The following is a 19,481-nucleotide window of genomic DNA, read 5'->3' as shown; positions in this document are numbered from 1 at the left end:
CTTTCCGTAAGCACAGCAGGGAAGGACTACAACACAAAGCGCTAAGAAGGAAGGCACTGATTTCCACCTGTGAGGAGAACTCTGGAAGTGCCATTGGACCGGCCGGACTTGCGCAGCCTGGTGAACCGGATTCTGGACTGAGGACCGAGAGATCTCCAGTAAAGAGGTAAAGAGACTGCAACCTGGTGTCCTCGTTATTTACCGCGACCTGCACCCCACAACTGCACCGCTACACCACCGTTAACACCACTTATTTCACCGGACGTCCCCCACTGACGGACAGGGCCACGGACCGGGTCTAGCCACCGTGACAACCCCAGCACTGAGACTCAGAGGCCCGGCTCCGGGTACCCCTCGGCCCTGCGGCGGTGTGGGGGGCGCCGCAACTTGGCGTCACGAACAGGATCTACTTAAGCCTGAAGAATCAGGTCATGTGTGCCTAGAGACTGTGATTTACTGTGCTTGAACTGTACTTTATTGAGAGAACTGTGTACTGCTTGCTGTTGAGAGTTCGCGCCAAAATCCGCCGCCATTGCAGCGCTGAGGAGAGCGCAGGAAGAGAAGAGGGGCGTGGAGTGGGCGTAGACGAGCTGCAGAGCGCGAACAACAATGGCCGCCCAGTCTAAGTATTTCTGTGTCCTGAGGACGTGCCCGTCAACAGCTGAGGTACGCCTCCTGATCTTGGTCGGAGGGTGGAGACCATGGGGACGGGGCCGCCCACGGAAGAGACCGCGGGAAGAAGACGCGGAAAAGGAGAAAAAGATGGCGACACCCGGAGCACCATGCGGAGCTGACCCGGCCCGGCCTGAGGCTGCGCAGCCTGGGGTAGCCCCAGAGATACCAACACTGCGGGGTCTGACCCTCGCAGGGTCACAGATGGGACGACCCCTGTACCGATGTCCGCGGAGTGCGCGGCTGCAGCCGAGGCCCGACAGTTAGCACGCCGACTGAAAGAGGATGCCCGTGTGTTTGCTCGGATGGGTCAACCAACGGAGATCCGCTTGTCCCCAGTATCCCCCGCTCCGTCCCACCTGGCCGCGTCTGAAGGTACACTACCGACTCTGGACCTGAAAATAATCCCGGACGCCGAACACTTCCGGCGTCTGATGGCCGCCTGGCGGAGCCGACCCCAGCCTGCGGAGCCGATTGATCTGATTGGCGCGCCGGAGATTCCGACCTCGCACTGGGGTGTGGTGGTGGCCTTTAATCCCCGATACGGGAGAGGAGTGATCCAAGAAATTGGAGAGCCAGTACAAGTTCGGGTAGACCGAGAAGAGGTGGAGCCTTGCCGTGGGGGGTTTGATCGCGACCTGGAGCCAGGAGATGCCGTCACCTATACGAGGTGGAAGAGGGACGCCAGTGAGACGGGCTGGTTCGCTCAAGGGGTCCAGCGATGCATCGCCCTCCAGGCTGCTGCGGGGACACCAGAAGGGGATAGTTCCGGAGGAAAGGCAGCAGAACCCGGCCCCGCGGAACCGCAAGGAGCCCAGCCTCGCCGCACTCCAGAGGGACGTGTGCACCTGCCGACAAGGAGGACCTCCCGGAGGGGAATCTTGTCCTTACTGGGACCAGAACGGCGTCCTGGCTCACCGGGCCGATCTGTTGGTCTGGTGAGGCCAGAAAAGAGATCACCTTCCGCAGAGCCTCAGTAAGACATTGCTGTCAGAAAATGTAAATAGTTGCTATTTTATTGTTTTAACTATTCCTGATTGTTTGCTGCTAAAACCCGTCCAGGGTAAACTTTAAAAGGTGACCCCTTTGTTGACCCGGGGTTACTATCGTTGTTTTCTCAAAGTTTTGCAAAGTTACACAAACTGCAGTAATCATGGACTGTGCATGATTCGAACTCTTCTTGTAAATAGTTTGCACCTTCTTAAAGGTGCTTCCTACTGGTTTTAGTTAAAAGACACTTTGCGAAGATACCTTTCCTATTGGTTTTAGTTAAAAGACACTTTGTGAAGACACCTTTCCGGAGCCTTTGCGTGGACTGGTAGGCTGAGAAGACGAGCTACCTCAGAAAGGCTTGATCCCCTCTTAAAGGGGATGCGTGGAATTGAACTTGAAAGCGATACTGTTTTAGAACAGTAATATGATGATGCTTTGAAAAGAATGTAACTGTTTTACATGAAAAGTTATATGTGTTTAAATTGTTTGAATTGTGAAATCTAAAAATAATGTTTTGTGAAAGGAAAAGATGCAGAGGGCCCGTAGGGGTAGAAGTAGAGATCTGCATAGCTGAAAGTAAAGAAGTAATGATGAAGGTGAGGATAGAAGGTAAACCCTGCGTCCCCATAGAAAGTTACTTTGTTACTAAGGACAGAAAGCGAACCCGTAGGGGTTAGAGAGTGAGTCCTTAAAGGAGCCGAGTAGAGCTGGCTCAGAGTTCTCTAAAACGAAAGGAATGTTATGTCTATACCATGTATAGTAGAGAAAGGCAGTAGGCCCTGGCTGAACGGGGCGGTCCTGTAAAAGAAAGGAGAGGCAGTAGGTCTGGTGCCATAGGGACAGGCGGTCCTGCAGGTTCAAAGTAGGAGAATGTGAAGTTACCTTGCCCTGTAATGTGATTATAGGAAGGCCTTTGATAGACTAAGAGTGTAAGTTTCTTAAAGGAAATGTTAGTTTATTGTTCCAGTAATTGCACTAAGTAGAATACCCGGTTGGGTAACAGGAGTTATGTATAGCCTGTAATTTATAAAGTTGACTATGTTTGTAACGTTAAAAGTGTCCTCACCTCCCATAAAGGGAAGCCTGTTCAAGTATGCTTATTGTTTTGCACTCAACAAAATTGTATGTCTTTTTGCTAATCTGTATTGTTGTTTTTCTTCCCAGTCCCGGAGTACTGTGTTTAACCAGGGGGGAGTGCAGCGCCCCAGAGTCCTGGTCGTTGCAGTACTGTGGCTCCGCCACTAAGGGGAGCCATGGTACGTTCGATGGCACTGAAGGAGTTCTTCCAATCAGGTATCACAGACACCAATATGTTTCACAGCAGGGCCTCCGGGGGGAGCTAAGGGTGCTATTCATTAGGCCACTCCCCACCATAGTGGGTAAACTGGGGGTCAGGCAGGAAGTTAGAGAGAACGCTGACGGGATTGAACGGAGCAACACCTGGTGGCAGAGGGTGTTGTGAAGGGAGAGACGGTAGGGTCTCTGCCAGGGGTGGGATCCTGGCAGAGGCTTGGCATTGAAAGAACGTAACGGGACCGTGCCTGCTCAGAATAGCGGCGGTGCCCTAAGAAAGGACTGGAAGCGAGATAGATTGTGCTGAGTGAGAAACGAGATCAAGCAGAAGGAGAATACCAGCAGGGGTTTTGTTGAAAGAGGCAGCACCTTGCTGAGGCGCATTACCGGTGGCCGGAACGCCGAGGGAGTGGATTAGAATACAGCTTCAAGCCATACTCCAAACAGCGGCAGGACAGTCAGTCTCAGGCGGGCTGTCTACCACATATCACCTATGAAGTCTTGGGGGGCAATTGCGGGAGAGGGGCGTCTCTAGGGTCCCGGAAGAACTCCAGGCCTACCTGACAAACGGGTGCCGTTCTTACTGTAATATCAGGAAGGGACGGAAGATTAGCAGAAGACCAGTTAATCGAGTTGTGAGGGAACTTAAGAAACAGACACAACAGTTGTGGGGTACTTTCCGTAAGCACAGCAGGGAAGGACTACAACACAAAGCGCTAAGAAGGAAGGCACTGATTTCCACCTGTGAGGAGAACTCTGGAAGTGCCATTGGACCGGCCGGACTTGCGCAGCCTGGTGAACCGGATTCTGGACTGAGGACCGAGAGATCTCCAGTAAAGAGGTAAAGAGACTGCAACCTGGTGTCCTCGTTATTTACCGCGACCTGCACCCCACAACTGCACCGCTACACCACCGTTAACACCACTTATTTCACCGGACGTCCCCCACTGACGGACAGGGCCACGGACCGGGTCTAGCCACCGTGACAACCCCAGGACTGAGACTCAGAGGCCCGGCTCCGGGTACCCCTCGGCCCTGCGGCGGTGTGGGGGGCGCCGCATTGGTATGGAAGAAGGATGGGTCCATATGGTTTTGTGTTGATTACCGCCAGCTGAATGCACATACTGTACGTGACTCTTATTCGTTACCAAAAATCGAGGAATCCTTGTCCGCACTAGGGAAGGCGAAGTATTTCTCTACGCTTGACTTAGCCAGTGGCTACTGGCAGGTGCCCATGGCGGCTCGAGATCGGCAGAAGACAGCATTCATCTTGCCGATGGGTCTGTTCGAGTTTAACCGAATGCCCTTTGGACTGAGTAATGCCCCAAGAACGCTTCAGAGATTGATGGAGTATTGCTTGGGTGATTACAATTTTGAATCTGTGTTGATCTATCTGGATGATGTAATCATATTCGGAAATTCATTCGATGATCACCTGAAAAAGCTCCAGCAAGTTTTGCACCGACTGAGAGACAATGGACTTAAGATCAAGCCAAAAAAAGTCAACTGTTCAGGATGCAGATTGAGTATCTGGGGTATGTAGTGTTGGCTGAGAGTGTGCGTCCAGCACCGAGAAAAATTGAGGCCATTCAAGGGTGGCACAGACCCAAGACCCGGAGTGAAGTACAGGCATTTCTAGGTCTAGCAAGATACTATCGCTGATTTGTAAAAGACTTTGCTAAAGTGGCTGAGCCACTGAACGAGCTGTTGAAAGGGACAGCGCGAGGGCCCAAGAACCAACCCATCCAATAGACAGATTGACAACTAAAGCATTCGATTGGATCCGGGATGCCCTTGTGCAGGCACCTTTGTTGGTGTATGCACATTTTGACCGACCATTCATTCTGTACACTGACGGGAGCCTCCATTGCCTGGGAGCTGTGTTATCCCAAGAGCAGGAGAGGCGTGAAAGGGTTATTGCATATGCCAGTTGGTCTCTGAGACACCGAATGAAACCCACATAATTATAGCTCGTTTAAGTTGGAGATGTTGGCCTTGGTGTGGGCAATGATGGAGAAATTTGCAGCGTACCTTGCTGGCTCAGAAATTTTTGTGATGACTGACAATAATCCGCTGGCACACCTGGAGAATGCCAAGCTGGGAGCCCTAGAGCAGAGGTGGGTAGCGCGGATGTCCAAGTTTAATTACCGGATTCGGTTCCGTTCTGGTAAAGAGAACTCCAATGCCGACGCACTGTCACAAGTGACTTGTGGTACTCCCAGGCATGTTGTGGATGAAGACCTTGAGGATACTGAGATTCCTGACCTGAGACGATTAACTGTGTTCGTGGATGTGGCACGGTTAAGTGGGGTGGCGACACGGGTCGTCACGTTGCTGGGAAAGACTCGTCAGGAGTGGGATGATTTACAGGATGCGGACTCCGAGCTGTCATGAGTAAAGAAGTGGCTGAGTCAAAAGTCCTGGCCCGACAGAAGGGCGAGAGCTCGGCTGGGTGTAGAGGGGCAGAAACTGCTACGGCAGTGGGATCGATTGGCCATAACAGAAGGGGTACTGTATCACTGGATCTACAAAGCGGCAGAGCTGGGGTACCGTTGGCAGGTGGTGATCCCAGCCTCAATGGCTCCAGACATTGCCCAAGAAGCTCATACGCAGGGTGCACATTTTGGACTTGAAAAGACTTATAGATGGTTGCATCGATTTGTGTACATACCTGGCTTGGAAGTGGTGAGAGAGGTGTGTGCTAAGTGCTGGCCCTGTGAATTGAATAAGTTGCCAGAACAGAAAGCTCCTTGTTAGGAGTCGAGTTTCCTCTGCTGCACAGGAGGAATCTTGATCCGTGTCTGCTGCGGTCTCCCATTCTCCATCGGCCGCAGTGGAGCCTGCTCAGCGGAGACGTCGGTCCCAGCATCTCACTGAGCCTGATTCTGTGCAAAGGGTTACTGCTGCCTCTCCAGGCTCTGCTATTGTACCCTGCACTGATCTGCGGCGAGCAGGCTTTTCTGGGACTAAGTCCTGCTTTGCACACACTGAGCATGCCCAGGATAAGATCTCTCAGTGGAGATCAAGGGTCACATGCTCAGGTACTGCAGCCAAATCTATTGGTCCCTCTAGGAAGGTCCTGTAGGTACGCAGGCTCTGTGGCAGTCTCTCATTGGTCCTTTTTAGGAAGGTCCTGTACGTGCTGCTGCTATTTAAGGCTCGCATGGCCGCACGGCCATGCGCTAGTATCTTCCAAAGTTACGTGCTTTGCGCCACTGTGGTTATGTGCTTGAATGTGTTCAAGGACCCGGCTAAAATAAGCCCCTAGAATGCTGGCACCTCCGGCGAGGAGATTGTGTATGAGTGTATTCAGGGACCTGGCTGAAATAAGCCCCTAGAATGCTGGCACCTCCGGCGAGGAGTGTTGTGTGCATGCATGACCACTGACTGCTCTCGTCTGGGTAGTTAGCCTGTGCCTCTGTGAGAGTCTAACAGGGCACAGAGCTTTGCTTTCTCGGCCGCTCTGTGAAGCTAACAGAGCTGGTTCATACCACCATATTGTGCCGCCATTCACTTAGCAGCAGGATCTTTCCTGCACGGTGGATCCCGGGTTGTGAACGCACCAATCCCATCAATAAATATATTCGGTGCGTTCCGCAAACCCTAACACTCCTGTTCAGACAATCGTGACGTCTGCCCCGCTAGAAGCATTAATGGTGGATTATCTGTCCAGCAGCGGTCATCATTCATGCCTGGTCATGACCGATCATTTCACAAAATTTGCTGTGGCCGTTCCCTCTAAAGATCAGACTGCTAAGTCCACAGCAGAGGCGATCTGTAAACATTTAATTCCAGTGTATGTGTGCCACCAAAGAGTGCATTCAGACCAAGGTTTTCAGAGTCAGCTCATGGCTGAGTTGCTGCAGGTCTATGGGATCCAGCAATCACGGATGACGCCCTATCACCCGCAGGTAAATGGAGCTTGTGAGCGATTCAACCGAACACTGCTCCAGATGCTGAGAATGCTGGAACAAAGGCAAAAGGGGATGGCATGAGTTTCTCCCTGAACTTATGTGGGCTTATAACAACAGAGTCCATAATACTACAGGGTTCACGCCTTATGTGATGATGTTCGGCCGGCCTGGATGAGAAATCAGGGAGCTGAGTCTGATGGTACCGGATGAGCAGCAGTATCATACAGCCAGTGAGTGGGTCCAGGATCACCGACAAAAACTGCAAGAGACCCATCAGATAGTGAAAGAACGTGTGTGGGATCATCCACACTGAGATCGAGAACCGGTGCACGGGGATGAGTTCCAGGTGGGTGACAGGGTGCTAGTGCGGGTTACACATCCAGAAGGGAAGTTGAGCGACATGTGGGAGGATACGCCTTACACAGTAGTGGAAAGGGTGTTCCCAGGAGCAAGTGTGTACACGGTGGTCCCTGAGGGGTGTATCGGACCTCGTCGCACGATGCATCGGAATTGGCTAAAGCGGTGTATATCCAACGCACCTGTCTGTTTCACTGAATCATCCGATCCAACGATGGTGCAACCGAGCAATGTTGAGTGTTACTGTTGGGATGACTGTTATGGCGACCTCCCAGAAAAGCAGTCTGACAGTGCAAACTCTAGATATGCCCCCTGATGTCACTGTTCCACCAGATACGACAAATGTTTTGTTGAACCCGACAGGTACTGGCTTATGGAGATCAGACAGGAGCACTGCCGGAATTCCTTCGATACGATATAATCCTGATGAGTATTTGTTGCTCGTGAGTTGTGAGAAGCAATTTGTCGGGACGCCAAATTGAAAGTGGGGTGGAGTGTAATATGGTGATGTTTTTCTATCATAAACAGTGATGATGCATTAATTTAACCCTGATATTTTCTGTTCTAAATAGTGTTGATGCAGTAATTTTGTTCAGCCACCGGAGGTCACCCTTGAGTTAGTTACAGACAAGAAAATTCTGGAAACAGGACAGTTACCTCAGAGAGAGTTTCCGGGCGTTTGAGAAGAAGCAGCACAGTGATGGAGAGTGGGGAATCCAGATCTTGAGGCATTCCTGTTTTGGGACTGTGTGATTTCAAGAAAGCTATTCTTGAGTAAACAGAGAAGTGTGACCGGTCACCGACTGTGTAGTTAGCTAGGGATAGCTAGATAGGAATCATAGCCTATTTAAGGACACTCTTGTATTAAGAATTGCATGTGAACTAATAGAGACTGTGTGGATTACTGTGCTTCAAGATTCTGGCTGTGGGATATTTCTGGAATTATTTGTGAACTTTATCTGGATCTGCATCAGAAGATTTGGTGGCTCAAATACCTATTTAATCCACTGCTGGACGTCTGTATAACAAATTCAGTTATTTACCGTTGAAGCATATTTTGTGAAAGAGTACACTCTGAGCGCTCAACAATAAGACGGTGCACTGCGTATACATTGAGTTTATACTATGATATATACCGTATATACTCGAGTATAAGCCGACCCGAGTATAAGCCTACCCCCCTAATTTTGCCACAAAAATCTGGGAAAACTTAATGACTCAAGTATAAGCCTAGGGTGGAAAATGCAGCAGCTACCGGTAAATGTCAAAAATAAAAATAGATACCAATAAAAGTAAAATTAATTGAGACATCAGTAGGTTAAGTGTTTTTGAATAACCATATTGAATCAGGAGCCCCATATAATTCTCCATACAGTTCATGATGGGCCCCATAAGATGCTCCATACAAAATACACCCCATATAATGCTGAAAAAATGCTGATTATGGCCCCATAAGATGCTCCATAGAGACATTTGCCCCATATAATGCTCCACAAATGCGGAGTATGACCCCATAGGATGCTCCATACAGACATTTGCCCAATATAATGCTCCATAAATGCTGATTATGGCCCCATAAGATGCTCCATACAGTCATTTGCCCCATGTAATGCTCCATAAATGCTGATTATGGCCCCATAAGATGCTCCATACAGTCATTTGCCCCATGTAATGCTGCACAAATGCTGATTATGGCCCCATAATATGCTCCATACAGTCATTTGCCCCATGTAATGCTCCATAAATGCTGATTATGGCCCCATAAGATGCTCCATACAGTCATTTGCCCCATGTAATGCTCCATAAATGCTGATTATGGCCCCATAAGATGCCCCATAGACACATTTGCCCTATGTAATGCTCCATAAATGCTGATTATGGCCCCATAAGATGCTCCATACAGTCATTTGCCCCATGTAATGCTCCATAAATGCTGATTATGGCCCCATAAGATGCTTCATACAGTCATTTGCCCCATATGCTGTTGCAGCGATAAAAAAAAAAATCACATACTCACCTCTCGTCGCGCAGGCCCCCGGCACTTGCTATATTCACCTGCTCCGCGTTCCACCGTCGCCAGCCACCGCTACGTTCCCCGTCCACTGCACTGACTGCTCAGGCAGAGGGCGGCACGCACTAATAGCGTCACCGCGCCCTCTGACCTGAGCATCAGTGCAGAGGATGCAGAAGACGCAGCGGCGGCCGGCTACGGTGGAATGGGGAGCAGGTGAATGTCGCGCACTGTTTATACTCACCTGCTCCTGGTGCGGTACCTGCTTCCCCGGCGCCTGCAGCTTCTTCCTGTAGTGAGCGGTCACATGGTACCGCTCATTACAGTAATGAATATGCAGCTCCACCCTTATGGGAGTGGAGTGGGGTCCATATTCATACCTGTAATGAGCGGTACCATGTGACTTCTCACTACAGGAAGAAGCTGCGGGCGCCGGGGAACCAGGGACGCGCCAGGAGCAGGTGAGTATGCTTTGACAGTTGCCACTCCACCTCCCCTGCCGACCCCTGGGTATGACTCGAGTATAAGCCGAGAGGGGCAATTTCAGCCTAAAATATGGGCTGAAATTCTCGGCTTATAGTAGAGTATATACGGTATACAGTATATATGTTGGGAAAAAACGGGTACCCATGATTTATTGTAAATTAGGCGGAAGGCTGGTGTAAGATTGTATTCCTGAGAGGACCACGTTTCACAGGCATAGTATAACCACATGTAGGCCCATTACAGTTAAGGGAAGGAGTGGTATAGCCTTGGGGTAGTCTTATTCCTGTCTGTGAAGCTGGCACTTAGGGTCTCTCAGGCTGCATAACTTGTATTCTGTGAGTTGTGGCTTTTGTGGCCCATATTGTGTTGGGAGAGAAAATTCTGTCATTCTTTACACAAGTTATAAAGAAAAGTTGGTATAATATCATATTGTGCTCTGAGTCATTCCTAGCAGCGCCGTATTCCATTCTCGAGCAGCGACCGGCAAACCGGTCCTTACAAAAGGAAGCAAGACTTGGCAAGAATTCTGCAGTGGTGACAGTTCCTCGTAGCAGGTAAAGTGTGGGGCAAAAGGGAATAGTGGTAACAGACCTGGAGATCAGCTGTGAATAAAGCAAGGTCAGCCAGGCTGGGGCACGTCGAGCACATCAGTAAGGTGGCAGCTAGTGAGAGCTCTCTTACACTGTTTCTCAAGAGTGCAGTGGCCACAGTGAAACACATTGACCAGTGTGGCCATGTACCAGAAACACCCAACTTGCCCTGCTGTTCATCTGTAATGTTCACCACAAGTATTGTGCCACCGTCCATGACCACCAAGAATGTGCTTCTGTATTGTGCAGAAGAAAAAAGCAAACTCAATTCCTGCTACCCTCTGTATATTAGTTTGTCAATAAGAAGTATTCTATTTTTACAAACTTGTGTGGTTTCCTCATAGTGAGTTTAAAGGGGTTTGGCGCCTCACAAATTGTGGCAGAGCTGAACCTGAAGATGTTCACAGAAGTAATACAACCACACATTGAGTCAGGCCACTCAGCAAGGTGTACAGCAGTGCACCATTCTGAGTAAACAAGACTCACACTACCGAGAACATTGGCTTCCTTTGTGCACTGTGCGATCTTGTCACGGGAGACCTAGGTAGGAAAGAGCTAATAACCCGGGCCCCTGCGATTTCCCTCAGACTAGGGAAACCCTGACTGACCCTCTCCCAGAGTTTACACTGATGGTGTGCATGTCTGGGCCTCCACCCTCGCCCTATCTCCTGTTTCAACCCTAGGCTGAAACCACCACCCCCCCACCAGTGCCCACAGTTAGCACAGACAAGGATAACAGAAAAATAAGCACCACGCCACAGTCACTCAGGAATACACTATAAGTGCAAAGGGCAAAACAAATACAAATATGGGAAGGAGAAAATAAGACAAAGGGAAATACACCACCAGCAACGATACTCCAACTACTTAGCTCACCACTCCAGACAGAGATAACCACGCACAAGACAGAAGCTATAATCGGTGACGCCCAATGTTCAGGAGAACTATTTAAAGGCAGTGGGCATGGCCCAGCTTCCAATCCGAGCACCAGGTAAATTAACCCCGAACCAGCTAGATAAAATCTAGCCGACGCCAATGAGCGCATAGTGGACAAAAGCGGAATTACCGCTGTCTGTCGGACGACCTGGTCTGAACAGCGTCCGACATGACAGTACCCCACCTTATACGAGGGACCCCAGGGCCCTCACGGCTTATAGGACCCGGCTTGTCCGGATGGCGGCAGTGAAACAACCTGACCAGCCGACTCGCATGAACGTCCGAGGCTGGTACCCAGGACCTCTCCTCAGGCCCATAACCACGCCAGTGTACCAAGTACTGTAAAGTGCGGCGCACTACACGAGAGTCAACCACCTTGGAGACTTCAAATTCCAAATTACCATCCACCAAGACTGGAGAAGGCATTGGTGTCGCGTCCAGAAGACCCACAACCTTCTTTAACAACGATCTGTGGAACACGTTGTGTATTTTATACACCGTAGGAAGCTCCAACCGGTACGCTACTGGGTTAATGACAGCGGCGACCCTAAATGGACCAATAAACCGTGGACCCAATTTAAGGGATGGTATTTTGAGTCTTATGTTTTTTATGGATAACCACACCCAGTCATCCACACTCAGGACCGGACCTGGCACACGCCTACTGTCAGCCACACGTTTGTACCTAGCACCCACACTCAACAGGCGCTGTTTAACTCTCCTCCAGACTGATGATAATTGTGCTCCTAACTGGTCTTCCTCTGGGACGCCGGAAGAGCCCCCCTGACTCAAAGTACAAAATTGAGGATGAAGCCCGTAAACACAAAAAAACGGAGACTCCCCAGACGACTCCTGGAGGTGATTATTGATGGCAAACTCAGCCAAAGGAAGGAATTTCGACCACTCCTCCTGGTTATCCAAAACAAAGCAGCATAAGTACTGTTCCAAATTTTGGTTCATACGCTCGGTCTGACCATTTGACTGAGGATGAAACGCCGAAGAATGAGACAACTTGATCCCCAGCTGTGAACAAAATGCTTTCCAAAATTTTGCCACAAACTGAGACCCCCTATCAGAAATGATGTCAGACGGAACCCCATGAAGTCTGACCACCTCCTGCACAAATACCTGAGCCAGAGTCTTAGCGTTAGGCAATGAAGGCAAAGACACAAAGTGCAACATTTTTGAGAACCGATTAACAATCACCAAGATGACCGTGTTCCCAGCTGAGGAGGGCAAGTCAGTGATAAAATCCATGGAGATTTCCGTCCAGGGCTTACTAGGTACCTCGAGAGGAAGTAGAGTGCCAACAGGACGGGAGCGGGGCGTCTTAGTCCTAGCGCACGTGGTGCAAGCTGACACGTATGAGACCACGTCCAGTCGGATCTTGGGCCACCAAAACCAACGTGACACCAACTCCAAGGTACCCCTAACCCCTGGATGGCCAGCCAGGACAGCATCATGATGCTCCACCAAAACCTTTAAGCGGAGATGAAGCGGTACAAACGTTTTGTTGATGGGAAGCTCAGATGGTACCTCCTCCTGGGCCTCGGCAATCTCAGCCTCAACCTCGGTAGTGAGAGCCGAAACCACAACACCCTTTCGGAGGATGGGTACTGGATCTTCCCTAGGCTCTCCCCCCGGAAAACACCTGGACAAAGCATCCGCCTTAGTGTTTTTAGAACCAGGTCTGTAAGTGACAACAAAGTTGAACCGCTTGAAAAACAATGCCCAGCAAGCCTGCCTGGGAGACAGACGCTTGGCAGACTCCAAATAATGCAAATTCTTATGGTCGGTAATAACATTAACCTGATGAACCGACCCCTCCAAGAAGTGTTGCCATTCCTCAAAGGCCAATTTGATTGCCAACAACTCTCTGTTGCCGATATCGTAGTTACGTTCGGCGGGTGACAGTTTCTTGGAAAAATAGGCACATGGACGCAAACCGCACAAGGATGAGCCTTGTGACAGCACCGCCCCCACACCAACCTCAGATGCATCGACTTCTACAACAAAAGGTTTCAATACATCTGGCTGCACAAGAATGGGAGCAGAAACAAACCTGTTCTTAAGAGATTCAAATGCGCACACAGCAGCCTCAGGCCAAACGGAGAAATTGGTACCCTTTTTAGTCATGTCAGTTAGCGGTTTAGCAATGATAGAAAAATCCTTGATAAACTTCCTATAGTAGTTAGAAAACCCAAGGAACCGCTGAAGTGCTTTTAGGTTATCAGGCCGTTCCCAAAGCAACACCGCTTGCACCTTAGCGGCGTCCATTTTAAAACCAGAAGCAGACACAATATAGCCCAAGAAAGGCAACTCCTGTACCGAAAATACACATTTCTCCAGTTTTGCATATAGCTTATTCTCTCTGAGAAGCTGTAACACCTGCCTGACATGATCTAAATGAGTATCACGGTTGCAAGAATATATGAGGATGTCATCTAGGTACACAATAACGAATTTCCCTAAAACATGCGAGAACGCATCATTTATGAAATGTTGAAACACTGCAGGTGCGTTTGTCAACCCAAATGGCATCACCAAATTTTCAAAATGACCCTCAGAGGTATTAAAAGCCGTCTTCCACTCATCACCTTGATGGACTCTTATGAGGTTGTACGCCCCCCTGAGGTCAAGCTTGGTAAACCACTTAGCACCTGCCACCTGGTTGAACAAATCCGGTATCAATGGCATAGGGTATGGATCACGTACCGTAATCTGGTTTAACTCCCTGAAATCCAGACACGGCCGTAGTCCACCATCTTTCTTCTTAACGAAGAAGAACCCTGCTGCCACTGGTGAGGATGAAGGCCTGATGTGCCCTTTGCTCAAACTTTCAGCAATGTAATCCTTTAGCGCTTGTCTCTCCGGACCGGAGATGTTAAACATCCTTGCTTTAGGCAATTTGGCCCCTGGTTTAAACCTGATAGTACAGTCATAGGAGCGATGTGGTGGCAACTCTGAACAACCCTTCTCAGAGAACACATCCACAAAATCCAGAAGTGACTCAAGAATGCTTGAAGTCACAGCAGAAACACATGTGGCCAAGCAATTCTCCTGACAGAAATCACTCCACTGAATTATGTCCTGAGTTTTCCAGTCAATAACCGGGTTGTGTGTAGACAACCATGAAAAACCCAGAACCAATTGTGCCGGAAGACTCTTGAGCACCTTACATGTAACTTGCTCGAAATGAAGAACCCCAATGTGGAGTTTAACCTCAGCCACAAACTCAGTAATCTCCCCCTATGGGAGAGGAGCAGAATTGATGGTGACCACGCGGATTGGATGAGGCAGTTTTTCGATCCTAAAACCATCAGTGCGCGCAAACTCCTCATCAATGAGATTTGTGGCAGAACCACTATCCACAAAAACAGTGATTGGCAGCTCTCTGCCAGCGACAACAACTTTGGCAGGGAGCATGCACTGAGAAACCATCATGGAGGATATACATAAGCTCAGATTGGACTCCTCCACACCCTCTGAGCTTAGAAGTTTTCCGCCGTTGCGTTTTTCTTTGACAGCAGAGGACAGATATTAATAAAATGACCAGTTTTACCGCAGTAAAAACAGGCTCCCTGCTTCCTGAGTACAGGGGCTCGATGCTTAACATGTGATACCCCTGCGATTTGCATAGGTTCCGTGGGCTCACCTGCAGCAACCTCACGTGAACCTAAACCTTTTCCCACAGGCGGCGTCTCATTATCCCCCTGATGCAAACAGCGATCAATGCGGACAACAAGACTCATAGCGGAATCTAGTGAAGCAGGAGTCTCGTACATCAGGAGGGCTTTTTTAACCCTATCAGAAACTCCATGAATAAAGTGACTCCGCAGCGCGGGATCATTCCACTGTGTGTGGACCGCCCAGCGGCGAAATTCAGAACAGTAATCCTCTGCAACACGCTCCCCCAGGCGAATAGTGCGTATCTTAGATTCTGCTAGAGCCATTTTGTCCGGATCGTCGTAAATGTCTCCAACAGCAGAAAAAAAACTCTCCACCGAGTTAAATGTAGCAGAATCAGATGGCAAAGAAAACGCCCATGCTTGGGGATCCCCACTTAATAATGACAACACCAGGCCCACACGCTGAGCCTCATTACCGGAGGAGATCGGGTGCATACGGAAATAGTTTGCAAGCTTCACGAAAAGAAACAAATTTACTATGTTCCCCAGCAAACTTTTCAGGCAAAGGAAACTTAGGCTCAGCAATTTTACCTGTAACTCCGGCTTGCACATTAGATACTGCTAGTCCCTGTTGCTGCACTGCCCCCTTCAACTCAGTGACCTGTAGGGACAGCGCCTCCAACTGGTGGGTTATGGAAACCATGGGATCCATGGAAATAATGTTGGCTGATTATAATGTCACGGGAGACCTAGGTAGGAAAGAGCTAATAACCCGGGCCCCTGCGATTTCCCTCAGACTAGGGAAACCCTGACTGACCCTCTCCCAGAGTTTACACTGATGGTGTGCATGTCTGGGCCTCCACCCTCGCCCTATCTCCTGTTTCAACCCTAGGCTGAAACCACCCCCCCCCCACCAGTGAAGAGACCACACTCCAATACCCACAGTTAGCACAGACACGGATAACGGAAAAATAAGCACCACGCCGCAGTCACTCAGGAATACACTATAAATGCAAAGGGCAAAACAAATACAAATATGGGAAGGAGAAAATAAGACAAAGGGAAATACACCACCAGATACGATACTCCAACTACTTAGCTCACCACTCCAGACCGAGATAACCACGCACAAGACAGAAGCTATAATCGGCGACGCCCAATGTTCAGGAGAACTATTTAAAGGCAGTGGGCATGGCCCAGCTTCCAATCCGAGCACCAGGTAAATTAACCCCGAACCAGCTAGATAAAATCTAGCCGACGCCAATGAGCGCATAGTGGACAAAAGCGGAATTACCACTGTCTGTCGGACGACCTGGTCTGAAAAGCGTCCGACATGACAGATCTAGTATAGATTGTTCAGTGCACATAATTTACTTTTGTCTGCCTGTATAAACTTGCATTCAAATGACCGCCGATCTGTAAAAATTTACTGATCAGCGGTTGCATTATGCCGCTGGTTGGCCTGTGTAAAAGAAACCTTAGTAGAGCTGTAAAGCTGAGAATAAGTTCTGCCATAACACATTCAGTTGTCCATGGTTTGTTCTGGAGTCTACACTGCTATCATTATATTTACAAATAGAGATAACAGGGCATTTAAAAAATCACAGGCAGAGCCATCATAAATTTCTGAGCTCTTGGGGCCTTCACCTGCAGGTGTATCATGCTAGATATAGATCAGTCTGAGAAATGGCGAGTAGATTGTAGAAGGTAGTTCAATACGTACAGTAAAATGAGTTAAGCATGCAACCACTTGTTCCAGCTGGCTGGTCAGCTGCCTCTCTGGTCTGACCCTTATTACAAAGTACTGAGTGAACAGCGATAGCATATGCAAATTGCCTCTTCAGAGAAAGAGGACGTGAACTCTATAGCACCACCTATTGGAAGTAGCGATCCTACAAGTCACAATCAACCCTTTAACGAGTCGTGCAATATGACTTAGGATAAGAGCCAAATCAGTATCTCAATTCGCAGACACGGACGATGAGGGCCAACAGCCCGGAACACCGTCTCTGCGAATTGAGATAAAGATTTGGCTCTTATCCTAAGCCATATTGCAAGACTCGTTAAAGGGTTCATTGTGACTTGTAGGATCACTACTTCCAATAGGTGGCACTATAGAGTTCAAGTCCTCTTTTTCTCTGAAGAGGCAATTTGCATATTAAATTTCCCAGAGGAGCATTGCAAGGCAAATAAGTGTTATGATCTGGTGGCTTAGGAGCAACATGAGACGTGCTTTGGAGGAGGTGGTACCTGTACTGACAGCAGACCCTGAACTTAACACAACAACTAGAAGTAGCCGTGGGATGTACCTAACACGGCCTAGACACCTCGACACAGCCGGAGGACTAGATACCCCTAAAGATAGAAACAAGAAAGCTATCTTGCCTCAGAGAAAATCCCCAGAGGATAGACAGCCCCCCACAAATATTGACTGTGAGAGGAGAGGGAAATAACATACTTAGTATGAAACCAGGATTTAGCAAAGGAGGCCACTTCTAGCTAAACAGAAAGGACAGGACAGAGTACTATGCGGTCAGTATTAAAATACTAGAAAATATCCACCACAAGAATACAAAAATCTCCACACCTATCTATAGGTATGGAGGGTAAATCTGCTTCTCCAGAGCTTCCAGCTTGACTGAATAAATCCACACTGACAAAGCTGGACAAAAAAAAACATAGAAATGCACTGAACTATAAAGTCCACAGCATGCGGACTGCAAAAACAAAGCCAGGACTTATCTTTGATGACTTGGACAGAATAGCAGGATAATCCAGGAAGAGATGTGAATCCACCAAGAAACAATGGACAACTGGCACTAACTAAAGGATCTAGCCAGACTAAATAGCCCAGTCAGAATTGGTAATAAGTGGGAGCACCTGATACCTGCTGAAATCCAAAGGAGCAGCTGTACCACTTATAACCACTGGAGGGAGCCCAAGAACAGAATTCACAACAGTACCCCCCCCTTGAGGAGGGGTCACCGAACCCTCACCAGAGCCCCCAGGCCGATCAGGACAAGCCAAATGAAAAGCACGAACCAAATCGGCAGCATGAACATCGGAGGCAACAACCCAGGAATTATCCTCCTGGCCATAACCCTTCCATTTGACAAGATACTGAAGCCTCCGCCTCGAAAAACGAGAATCCAAAATTTTCTCAACCACATACTCCAGCTCCCCATCAACCAACACCGGGGCAGGAGGATCAACAGAGGGAACAACGGGCACCACATATCTCCGCAATAAAGATCTATGGAAAACATTATGGATGGCAAAAGAGGCTGGAAGGGCCAAACGAAAAGACACAGGATTGATAACCTCAGAAATCTTATAAGGACCAATAAACCGAGGCTTGAACTTAGGGGAAGAAACCTTCATAGGAACATGACGGGAAGACAACCAGACTAAATCCCCAACCCGAAGCCGGGGACCAACACACCGACGATGGTTAGCAAAACGCTGAGCCTTCTCCTGAGACAACGTCAAATTGTCTACCACATGAGTCCAAATCTGCTGTAACCTGTCCACCACAGAATCCACACCAGGACAATCAGAAGGCTCAACCTGCCCTGAAGAAAAACGAAGATGAAAACCAAAATTACAAAAGAAGGGCGAAACCAAAGTAGCCGAACTAGCCCGATTATTAAGGGCAAACTCGGCCAATGGCAAGAAAGCCACCCAATCATCCTGATCAGCAGACACAAAGCATCTCAAATAAGTCTCCAAGGTCTGATTAGTTCGCTCGGTTTGGCCATTTGTCTGAGGGTGAAATGCTGAAGAAAAAGACAAATCAATGCCCATCCTAGCACAAAAGGCCCGCCAAAACCTAGAAACAAACTGGGAACCTCTGTCAGACACAATATTCTCAGGAATGCCATGTAAACGAACCACATGCTGAAAAAACAACAAAACCAAATCAGAAGAAGAAGGCAACTTAGGCAAGGGTACCAAATGAACCATCTTAGAAAACCGATCACAAACCACCCAGATGACAGACATCTTCTGGGAAACAGGAAGATCTGAAATAAAATCCATAGAAATATGCGTCCAAGGCCTCTCAGGGGCCGGCAAAGGCAAAAGCAACCCACTAGCGCGGGAACAGCAAGGCTTGGCCCGTGCACAAGTCCCACAGGACTGCACAAAAGAACGCACATCCCGTGACAAAGAAGGCCACCAAAAGGACCTACCAACCAAATCTCTGGTACCAAAAATCCCAGGATGGCCAGCCAACACAAAACAATGAACCTCAGAAATCACCTTACTAGTAGTGTTGAGCGATACCGTCCGATACTTGAAAGTATCGGTATCGGAAAGTATCGGCCGATACCGGCAAAGTATCGGATCCAATCCGATACCGATACCCGATACCAATACAAGTCAATGGGACTCAAGTATCGGACGGTATCCCTGATGGTTCCCAGGGTCTGAAGGAGAGGAAACTCTCCTTCAGGCCCTGGGATCCATATTAATGTGTAAAATAAAGAATTAAAATAAAAAATATTGCTATACTCACCTCTCCGACGCAGCCTGGACCTCAGCGAGGGAACCGGCAGCGTTGTTTGCTTAAAATTTGCGCGTTTACTTCCTTACTTGAAGT

The sequence above is a fragment of the Ranitomeya variabilis genome, chromosome 8 (assembly GCF_051348905.1).
Source record: "Ranitomeya variabilis isolate aRanVar5 chromosome 8, aRanVar5.hap1, whole genome shotgun sequence".
NCBI classification, from domain to species: domain Eukaryota; kingdom Metazoa; phylum Chordata; class Amphibia; order Anura; family Dendrobatidae; genus Ranitomeya; species Ranitomeya variabilis.
This window is presented reverse-complemented; position numbering follows the sequence as displayed.